The sequence below is a fragment of the Diceros bicornis genome, chromosome X (genome assembly GCF_020826845.1).
Source record: "Diceros bicornis minor isolate mBicDic1 chromosome X, mDicBic1.mat.cur, whole genome shotgun sequence".
Lineage (NCBI taxonomy): Eukaryota > Metazoa > Chordata > Mammalia > Perissodactyla > Rhinocerotidae > Diceros > Diceros bicornis.
The window spans coordinates 131,169,426-131,179,520 of NC_080781.1; positions in this window are offsets into that span (position 1 = coordinate 131,169,426).

Below are 10,095 nucleotides of genomic sequence, written 5' to 3' on the forward strand. Positions count from 1 at the left end.
GAGACTACTACTTCTATATGCATAACATGAGAATTTTCCTATTGACTCCATGCCTGAAATAAATACCTTAGGAGGAGTAACCTCTGGAAAATCTAAACCTCTAAAATGACTGTCTTTGATCTCCATGTGCATGTGTAGTCTTACTAAGCATTTTCTGGAAAATTCCAGCAATTACTGGTGGCTCTTCTCTGTTCCCATGGCCCCTTGTGCAATCAGCGCTGTGCAAACAGAAGAATGCTGCTCTTGCTCATTTCATAAGCACAAGGCAAGTTCGGTCTCTTCAAAAAGAACTTCGAATTTAAAATGTCAATCTCTACACCTCTCTTTCCTCTTGCATTCACGAAATTTTCAATTCACTTAACCATTGTCATCACTTCTTTCATTATTTTGTTGTTGCTGTTATAATTGTTGTTGGAGAGGGAGATTCATTAAGGCACAATTTGGGGCTGTACCTATGGAGAGCTGGAAGGTAAACTTGCACATTTGCTCAGTTTAGTGGAGGTGAGTTTGTTGACACTTTGGCAACAGCGGGCCCCTGTGGAGCAGCAGTTTGGGGAGGGACTGTTAGAATGGTGACTGGGGTTAAAGGAGAAACTTCTTTTTATAACCTCAAATGGCCACTCTTACCTTACATTTAACTAGTGAACAGATTTTGTCAGACGCTAGGACTTTGGGGATTTGTATGACTAGAAACTCAGCAAGATAACTGAATGCAGAAGCAAAACAGGGTTATTATTTTCATATGTAGTTAGTTTTGTTCAAATCTGTGATGTGTTTATTTTGGGAGTTATCAAATATGCCCAAGAGCAGATCTCGGTGTGGTGAACTGACCCTGAGGTGCCCTCCAATAACCCCTAACCCCTGCTGTTCATGCCTGTATAATCACACTCCTTGAGTGTGGGTGAGACCTGTGACTTGCTTATAGCCGGTAGAAGATGGCAGGGTGAAGGGATTTTGCAGATATAATTAAGGACCCTAGTAAACTGATTTTGAGATAATCAAAAGGGAGATTATCCTGGGTGGGCCTGAATTAATCAGGCAAAAGCCCTTCAAAGAGGGACTGGGTACTCCCTGATGTCAGAGAAACTCTCTCTCCAGTGCTGGCCTGGAAGAAACAAGCTGCCATGTTGTAAGAGGACCTATGGAGAAGGCCATGGGGCAAGAAACTGCAGATGACCTTCAGGAGCTGAGTATTCCCCTGGCCAACAGGCAGCAAGAAAGCGGGACCTCAATCCTGCAATAACAAGGAGATGAATTCTGCTAACAACCTGAGGGAGCTTGGAAGGACAACTTTCCCCAGTCGAGTCTCTGATAAGACTGCAGCTCTGACTGTCACATGGATTACAGCCTGGTGAGACCTGAAGCAGAGGGCTCAGCTAAGCTGTGCCTGTAGGATTTCTGATCTATAGATATTGTGAAATAATAAGAGTGTTGTTTTAAGCCATTAAGTTGTGGTTATTTGTTTGGCAGCAATAAAAAAGTAATGCACTTGGCTTTAAGAGAGTAGATCCAGACATTTCCTTGGTATTCTTCTAGGAACATTGTTTGCTATCATAGGAAGAGACAATCAGGGTTGGGTTATTATGTATCAGAGGGTCGGGAATTTGATATTTACTGTATTGGAAATGAATTTCAAATACAAGTCATCCATGTACTGTTTTATTCCTGACTCAAAGGACCACTCATTATATTGTCCCACACAGTGGCCAGTTTGCAGTTGAGATTCAATTGGTGTTAATTGAACTAGTTAACTGGTGAAACTAATCTTTTTTTCCATATTGTATCCCTAGCTAACCCAAATACCTCAGAACTTCTCAATAATCTCCAGATTCAAAGAAAATATTCTTTCTCCTTTGCTTTCTACCATCATTTCCACCAACCTCATCCAGGCCCTCATGCCTTTCCCAGGACTTTCTGACTTATTTTTTCCCACTTCTCCCTCTTCTCCTCCCAGCCTCATTGCAGCTTTGACTGCAAGCTGCTTCTCTAGCTCCCCTTTCCTTCAAAAGCCCCCCAGTATCTTTAGCCACACTGAACAGGGCATTTTTTTCTTGCACACACTCTGCCTTCTCGTCATTCCATGTGCAGGTGGTTCCTTCTGCCAGAAATGCTCCCACTACCCATCCCTCTTCTCCCCCTGGCAAATCTGTGCTAATTCTCCTGGACACTACTCGCATTTTCTTTCTTCTCTTCCTTCTTCCTTCTCTTTTTTCCTTGTCTTTTGAAGCTCCACCCCCACAGGCAGGGTTAGTCACTACCTCCTCTCAGCTTCCACAGCAGTTTTCATTCGATTATAACCAGTTACTATGCTAGTATTATAATTTTTTCTATTTTTATGTCAAAATCACCATGCCTCCCACCGACTGTGAACCCAACAAGAGTGTAAATCTTGTTCATCTCTGGATTCCGTGTACCCCAACACAGGGATGAACACAAAAGCAGAATTCTCAATATGTCTGTGTGGCTGACTGACTGAAAGAGTAAGATGTGGAGTGATTAGCTCCAAGGGGCAGGGGATTCGGTGTAATCCTAATAATTTGCACTATGCACCCTGCCCCTTGAAATTCTTCATAGCTCAGGAATCACTGGAAATAAGAATGATGAACTTTACCAGAAATTTCCAGAAATTATCACCATGTCATGCCTTGTCTTCCACCCCTATTTTAGCAATAGAAGATATGAAATGAGAGAAATTATGGCCGTGAGGATGGGTCAGTGCTTTTGATCATAACAGGTTGATCCCAGCAGCTCTGTCTTAAATCTTAAACTTGTTTCGTCTTCCTGAGACTTAAGGTCCCCTGTTAACATGGCTGCTTCTCTCTATTTATTCTATGGTTTCCCCTATGAAGTGCTGGGTAATTTTTATATACAGAAATAACCACAACAAATTCAGTTCTGCTGTTGAGAAATTCAGTTGATCTTGTTCTATATTATTCAGGGTAAAATACCACCTGAAACTGTGAGAAGCATAAAGGAACTTACAGCTCATTATCTAGTACCAGTTACATGCAGAGCACCATGCTAGGCCCGGGGGATGCAGAAATGAATATGATATGGTCCATGACTTGAGGGAATCTACAGAGTGATAGGCAGAGGATGAAAAATAAATGAACAGTGACAAGATGGAATGCTAAGTGCTATGGTGGAGTGAAGCCTATGAGTCAATCATAGCCCAGATGAGGGGTCCTTCACCCACACTGAGTTAGGAATGGGAGGTCGTGATGTCAGGCAACTGAGGCCCAGAGAGGGAAAGTGATTTATCTGAGGTACCACAGCAGTGGCAGCACCAACTCTCTTGGCATCCATTCTACGGTTCTTACTGATATTCCGCATTATCGCAGGAAGCTGCATACTGTGATTTTGTAGCTCCTATGGGGAAGACTGGGGACTGTAACTAGGGAATTATATTCAAATAAGTTAATCACAACCATTGAGTTTCTGGCACTTGAATGCCTTAGGAATGGATACTTGTAATTCAAGCAGTATGTCAAGGAGCCGACAGCTTGGCTCGACCAAGTACTGGCACAAGCAGCTAAGAAACAAAGCTCCAACCTTGAGCCTGAGTGGATGAAATCACAGTTTTCAAGAAACTCAGGACTCAAAAGTGGAGTTCCAAATGAAATCACAGAGAATAATTAGTACAACTTTGCAGAGTGCAGTTCCATCAGCTCTGACTCTCCCCCTTCTGCATTGTTAGTCTCCAGATCCTTGAGCAAAGTGTGGGCAGGAAGTGGGGCCCCATGCAAAGACCACAGGCTTTGGAGTGGTGGGGCCTGGATTGTAATCCTGGCTCTTACACTTCCTAGCAGTGTTGTCTTGGGTTAGTTATTTAATCTCTCTGTGCCTCAATTACTGCACTTGAAAAATTAAAATAATAATAGTACCCATTTAAGAAAATTGTGAGGATTTGATGAGATTGGGTTTACAAGAACCCCTAGTGAACAGTAGGCACTCAGGTCATAGCTATTATTTGTTATCGCTTTTACTATTATTTACCCCGGGCTCTGATACTCATGTCCTTGGATAACTATGTTATACTCATTCTCTTGGGCTCAGTTTCTTCATCTGTAAAATGAGTAGATTGAACTAGATGATTCTTAAGGAGCCTTCTCATTTCTAGCATTCTATGATTCTAGCATTTAAATAAACATGCACCTTCATATCTGTGATTTTGTTTTCAGCCCCACACTCTCTGAAGTAGACTGAGTGGCTGTTACTCTGTAGGTAAGGAAACAAAAGCTCTGACTCACTCAGGTGCATGGGAGGTAGAGCCAAGATCCAAATGCAGCTCCTCTTGTTTCATTCTGTTTGGGTTCCCACTGCAGAGATTATGGGGCTCACAATCTGCTGACCTCATTCATCCAGAACAAAGCCGAGGGGTTGGAAGGAAAAAGAAAAAGCCTCTACACCTGAGTAGCATTAAGGATAATGACTGTCCCAGGGTGTGCTGCTCCCCATAGGCCTTCACAGGGCTGCCGATCATCGTTAGTTGTGTAAGTCATGAGAGCTCAAGTTTGCTGACTTTTCATTCCATGTTAAGCCCCGTGCTAAGGGCTGTACATGTGTTATTTCACCCACTCCTTACAACAACCCTGTGGAGTACTGTTAGTCCCATTTCGCAAGTGAACAAAGTTTTGCACAGAGAAGTTAAGTGACTTAACCAAGGTAGCACAGCCTAGGAGTGGCAGAATCCAGATTTGAACCCAGTTCTGTAGGACTGCAAAGGCCAGGCTCCTCATGACCACAATAACCTACATACCATAGCTGGTAGTCACAGGAAGACAGAAGAATATTAAAATCAGTGTAGTCAAAGAGGGATGGAAACAGAAAGATTCATTTGCTTCCGATTGTTCATTTGCCAAAATAAGGTAATGTGTAATGCGTTTTAGAATAATTCCATTTTCAAATGATAAAATGCTATTAAAAAAAGTTTGAAAACAAAACTACAAGAAAAAAAGGGTGAGTTTTAGAAAGCTAGAAAACATGAGCCCTGAGCTCTCATACTGGCTCTGTTAAAAACTGTCCTAATGGGTCCCTTCCAGATCTGCACCTCAGTTTCCTCATCTACACCCAGACAGGAACAGACTTGCTCAGTTCTTCTCCCACTGTAATGTGCATATAACTCACCCGAGGATCTTGTTAAAATGCAGATTCTGAGTCAGCTGGTCTGGGGTGGGGTCTGAGATTCAGCACTTCTATCAAGCTCTCAGGTGATGACAATGACATCATGGCTGGTCTAGGGACTAGCTTTGAGTCGTGTGGGGCTAGATCACCTCAGATTCAATTCTAAAACCAAGGTATTATAGTAAACCCCTGATTGCTAGGTAAACAAGTACTGTTGATTTTCTTTTTGCAAGACAGTGAAATTTTTCCAGCTGTAGCCTGTATTGCTATTCCTCGCACATGACCTTTTCTGTCTCAAACATATTTCACGTCCCCTGAGTATGGAGCTTGCAGGCTTTGGCGTTGACCATATGAGGCTATCCTAGGACGTGGCAAGTGGGTAGCTGACCCAGAAGGCCAACAACTGTGTGCACAGTGGAGAGTCTCCTGGATTCCCTGGTATGAGCTGTGTTCGCTCCTCTGCCCACTGGCTCAAAACCCATCTTTTCCCATGGCACCATAAGGCACTGCTGGATGTGCTGTTGGCTGTGGCTCACCCACTGCCGACAAGGAGGGCTTTTAGAAGGAGAAGTCAGTTCCTATTTTCCCTGCGGAAATCAAGCATGTTGTTTCTGCCACTTGTTCCGTTGGCAGAGTCAGAGAGCACTGCTCGGGTTCCATTTCCCCAGCTTACTTTCGGTGCAGTGGGCCATGCAGCCCTGTTCTTATCCTCCTCAGAGTGAGGTTTTTCTCTCCCTGATAAAGAACTTTTTTAGGTAGTTGAAATATCTGCTAGGAAAATAGGATTTATGATAACATAAACCTAAATTATTTTGGAAACTTGAGATCCTTCAAAGCTTAGGGATATTTTAATGCAATCAACTTCTAAATCCCACAATGACGTGAATAAATATTTAATGGATCTTAAATTGACTTGTTAAATTTTGCTCTTGTTTGTTTCAATTCATTTTCTATCTGTTCCTTTTTGGCACATTTTCTATTTTGATTTTTTTTTTCTTTTAACTTTGTATTCTAAATGAGGTCTTTTCTCAGCTTCCATAATTTCCTGTGTCTGCAACTGGGATGGAAATGTGCAGTGTTTAGCAGAACCCTCCTCATGAGTGATGCTGACGTGCAGCTCTTTGAGCTTGTCTTGTTAAAGTGCCCCCATGAGGTATAGAAACCTGCCCTCTCAGTTCACTGTGGGTCAACTGAGAGTTCCTACCTCAAAAGTAAGGCTTGACTTGGAAACCCTACAAAGCATTCTGTTGGCTTGATGAGAGAAGACTTACGTTGGAACCTATGAGAAACTTTAAAGTGACTGAACAACCAAATTGCCTTGATGGGGTCTGGATGGGCTGTACGTTTTGTCCACTTACCCTGCTTCAGCTCTGAACTCTAAGGCCTGGGACTGGCTCTCCTCCACAGTGGTCTCAGACTGAAAATGTGCATCTAAACTTTAAGTTTCTGGCTTCATAGGTAACTAGGAGTGTCTTCACCATAGTATCAGTAAGTAATAGGATGGTGTGTTGGTTTCCTACTGCTGCTGTAACACGTTAGCACAAACTTAGTGACTTAAACAATACAGATTTATTACCTTACAGTTCTGGAGATCAGTAGTCTCAGTGGGCTAAAGTCAAAACGTTGGCAGGGCCACTTTCCTTCTGGAGGCTCTAGGGGAGAATCCATTCCCTTGTCTTTTCCAGCTTCTAGAGGCTGCCTGCATTCCTTGGCTCATGGTTCCTTTCCTTCATCTTCGAAGTTAGTGAAGGAGAGTCATGTCCTCGTATTGTATCACTCTGACTTCTTCCTCTCTCTTCTATTTTTATTTTTGTGAGGAAGATCAGCCCTGAGCTAACATCCATGCCAATCCTCCTCTTTTTGCTGAGGAAGACTGGTCGTGGGCTAACATCCATGCCCATCTTCCTCCACTTTATATGGGATGCCACCACAGCATGGCTTGCCAAGCGGTGCATTGGTGCATGCCCATGATCTGAACCGGTGAACCCCGGGCCGCTGCAGTGGAGCGCCCGCACTTAACTGCTTGCACCACCGGGCCAGCCCCTCTGTCTTCTATTTTTAAGAAAACTTATGATTACATTAGGCCAACCTTGATAATCCTGGATAACCTCTCCATCTCAGGATCCTTAATTTAATCCCACCTGCAAAATCCCCTTTGCTATGTAAGGTACCATATTCACAGGTTCCAGGACATAGACATCTTGGGGAGCCATTATTCACTCACATCTCCACCTTCTCAAAGTAGTGCACTCTAACGGACATGCATTGTTTGCCTCCCCATGATCCGTTCTATCTTCTAGCAGAAACAGCCATGAGTTTTGATTGTTGATCTAATCTTAATCCACATAATCTGCATGGAGCCTAAGGAGTTGGTCATGTGCCCCAGGCCTAGGCAAATCAGCACAAATCATTCCCCCGACCACAGTGATTGGTTAAGGACTGGGCATAAGACCTTCACCAGGCACATCTGAATGAATATCAGTACTTCATCTCGAGATGCACAGACAGAGCTAGATGGAGCAAAATTACTCCCTTTTGGCCTGTTGTAGTATAAGCCCTGAGAGTTGGTTTTCCTTTTGTTTTTGTAATGCAGGTGCCTGACTGAAGCTTTGATTGGAGAGGCATCCACTTCAAAGACAGCTGTCTCGAATAAACACATTGCCAGCCATAGGAACCAGGCCACCTTCTCTACCCTCAGCCCCCAGGCTCTTTTGTTTTAGAGATCTTGGTTGATTTCATTAACTGACCATTTTGGCCACTTGTTTTTTCTCTTCTCATGCTTTAAATACTCTCTTTTATGTTTTAAATTCACCAGTAAAGAGTGAGCCTGCGAAACCTTATGTCCCCACCCTCGACCTCAGTAAAAGAAGAACCCCAGTCCCACACTTTCTCTCTCTACCCCTGACCTCACTGTATGGCCCCAGGTGTGTCATATAATTTCCAGATCCTGTAGGTAATAAACCTTTCCCCCACCCCGCAAAGTTTCCTAAGGGTTATTGCTGAATGGCATCTTATAGTCATAATAAGAACCACAAGGGCCAGTCCAATCACAACATCGGTTATCGATGGGCTGAGACCAGCATAAAACACCTGTGGAAGTGATTATGGTGGATACCACCATGCCCTTGTCCATCCACATTACTTACTAGGGCTTCCTTACAAATATGATGCTTTTCAGTAGCCATTGTGTTTCCACTTCCATTTTTCAAATTTACCGTGCTAACTGAAGAAACTGAGCTTCTGTTATATTAGATACTTGTTCAAGGTTATTTATCACTTATAATTAGTAAGTGGTAAAGGTGGGACTTAAGCTTGGATTCGCTAACTCTAAAGTTTTCCACTATATTACCTGCCTTGAACACCACAAGATTAGCGTGAAAAGGCCAAAATTCCATTTGCCATTGGAATGGGGATACAACCAGGAGGAAGGTTCCAAGTGGAGAATGTTCTTGTGACCATCTTTGACGTAATATTGATCTAGAGGGTCTGTTCTCTTTCCAGTACTATGCAATATTGTCCTACCTTTGGCCTGAAAAGGAATCTTGAGATATTTGGTCTAGCTTTGCCCAGATACCATTAGCTATCATTTAGGTGTAGAGTCCTAACATTAAGTGAGCTCCCGATCAGTATTAGACAATGTGTTAGGCATGTGCATTTTTTATTTCATTTCATCTTGATAACCTATCCTGTGTTATTATTATCATTATCGTTGTTATTATTATCCCTGCTTCAAAGATGAGAAAAATGGGGCTCATAGAGTTTAATCCCTTTCCCAAGATTCAAGCCCAGGCAGTGTAACTATGGAGTCTGCTTTATTTACAATAGTTAGCCAGGACCACAGAACACTGCTCATTGTTTCCCCAGCACTTATCTCATAGGGATAATAAACCTATATCTGACTCTGAATTTTAAAACAGTTGTGCTACTTTTCACTTGTCATAATCCCTTTCCTATTTGCTTTTATAAATGATATAAGCCCTCTCCAATGACCAAGATTGTCTTGCCTTCCTAATGACAAAATTTGTTTCAAGGGTATTTGCCCATCACTTTGAATAGCCCTTGTATTAACTGTACACTGCATCTTGCTTAATCTGTATTGACCACTTGACTTTTTGGAGGTCCTTTGTTTGGGAGAGAGCAATTTACACAAGGCAGCCCACTTTGGCTTGGCCCTTTCTTTCTATTTATCTTATCTGTGTGGTCTTCGCAAGTATTGACCTCATCAGGGATAATTATTGAAGTAATTGATGTGAAATCAAGATAGTAAGTGCTCCAATTCTGAGATGTAAACCCACTCTGCTCAGGGAAGGAGACCAGGACTGTTGAGGTCAGCCACCTAGTCAGCACAATCCAGGTACTGTAGGATGGCCAGTTTTTAGGCATCTTTGCCTGGGGCATCTGCCTGAGCCTCAGTTTGGCCATCTATAATAATGTCTAGCTTGAAGAAAATAGTCATTGAACTCCTTTCTAGGACTAAAATCCTTTAAATCTCATATTCCTCTACAGCTAGACAGCTTAATTCTTTCATCTTATCATAACTAAAAGAGTAAGGCACCGGGCATGTGTGAAAGAATAAGGGATATAGGACCTGATGGGGGACTTGTCCTTTACAATGGGACAGAGGTTGGGGTAATACCTGGTATAGACATCAGTTGTGAACAGATGCCACAGGTGTGAAGCCCAGTCTCCAATGCCTGGCACTGGAGTGTTCAAGAGGAGGTAGCTTGTATTTCTTTGGGCAGGAGGAATGAAGCAGAGGGAAACTTCGGAGTCAAACTGAACATTTAGGAGGTCCCTCTGTGGACCCCACCCAGGAACTTAGCTTGATTATAGAGCAGAGGCCTGGCAAAAGCCAGGCAAGGAAGCTAGCCCAGTTTCTGCTCGCCACCCCTGGGCAGGAGTTAGGGGCGTGGCAGCAGTCCCTGGGGTAGCAGTTCAGGAAGACCAGACAGAGGACCAGGGAGCAGGGGA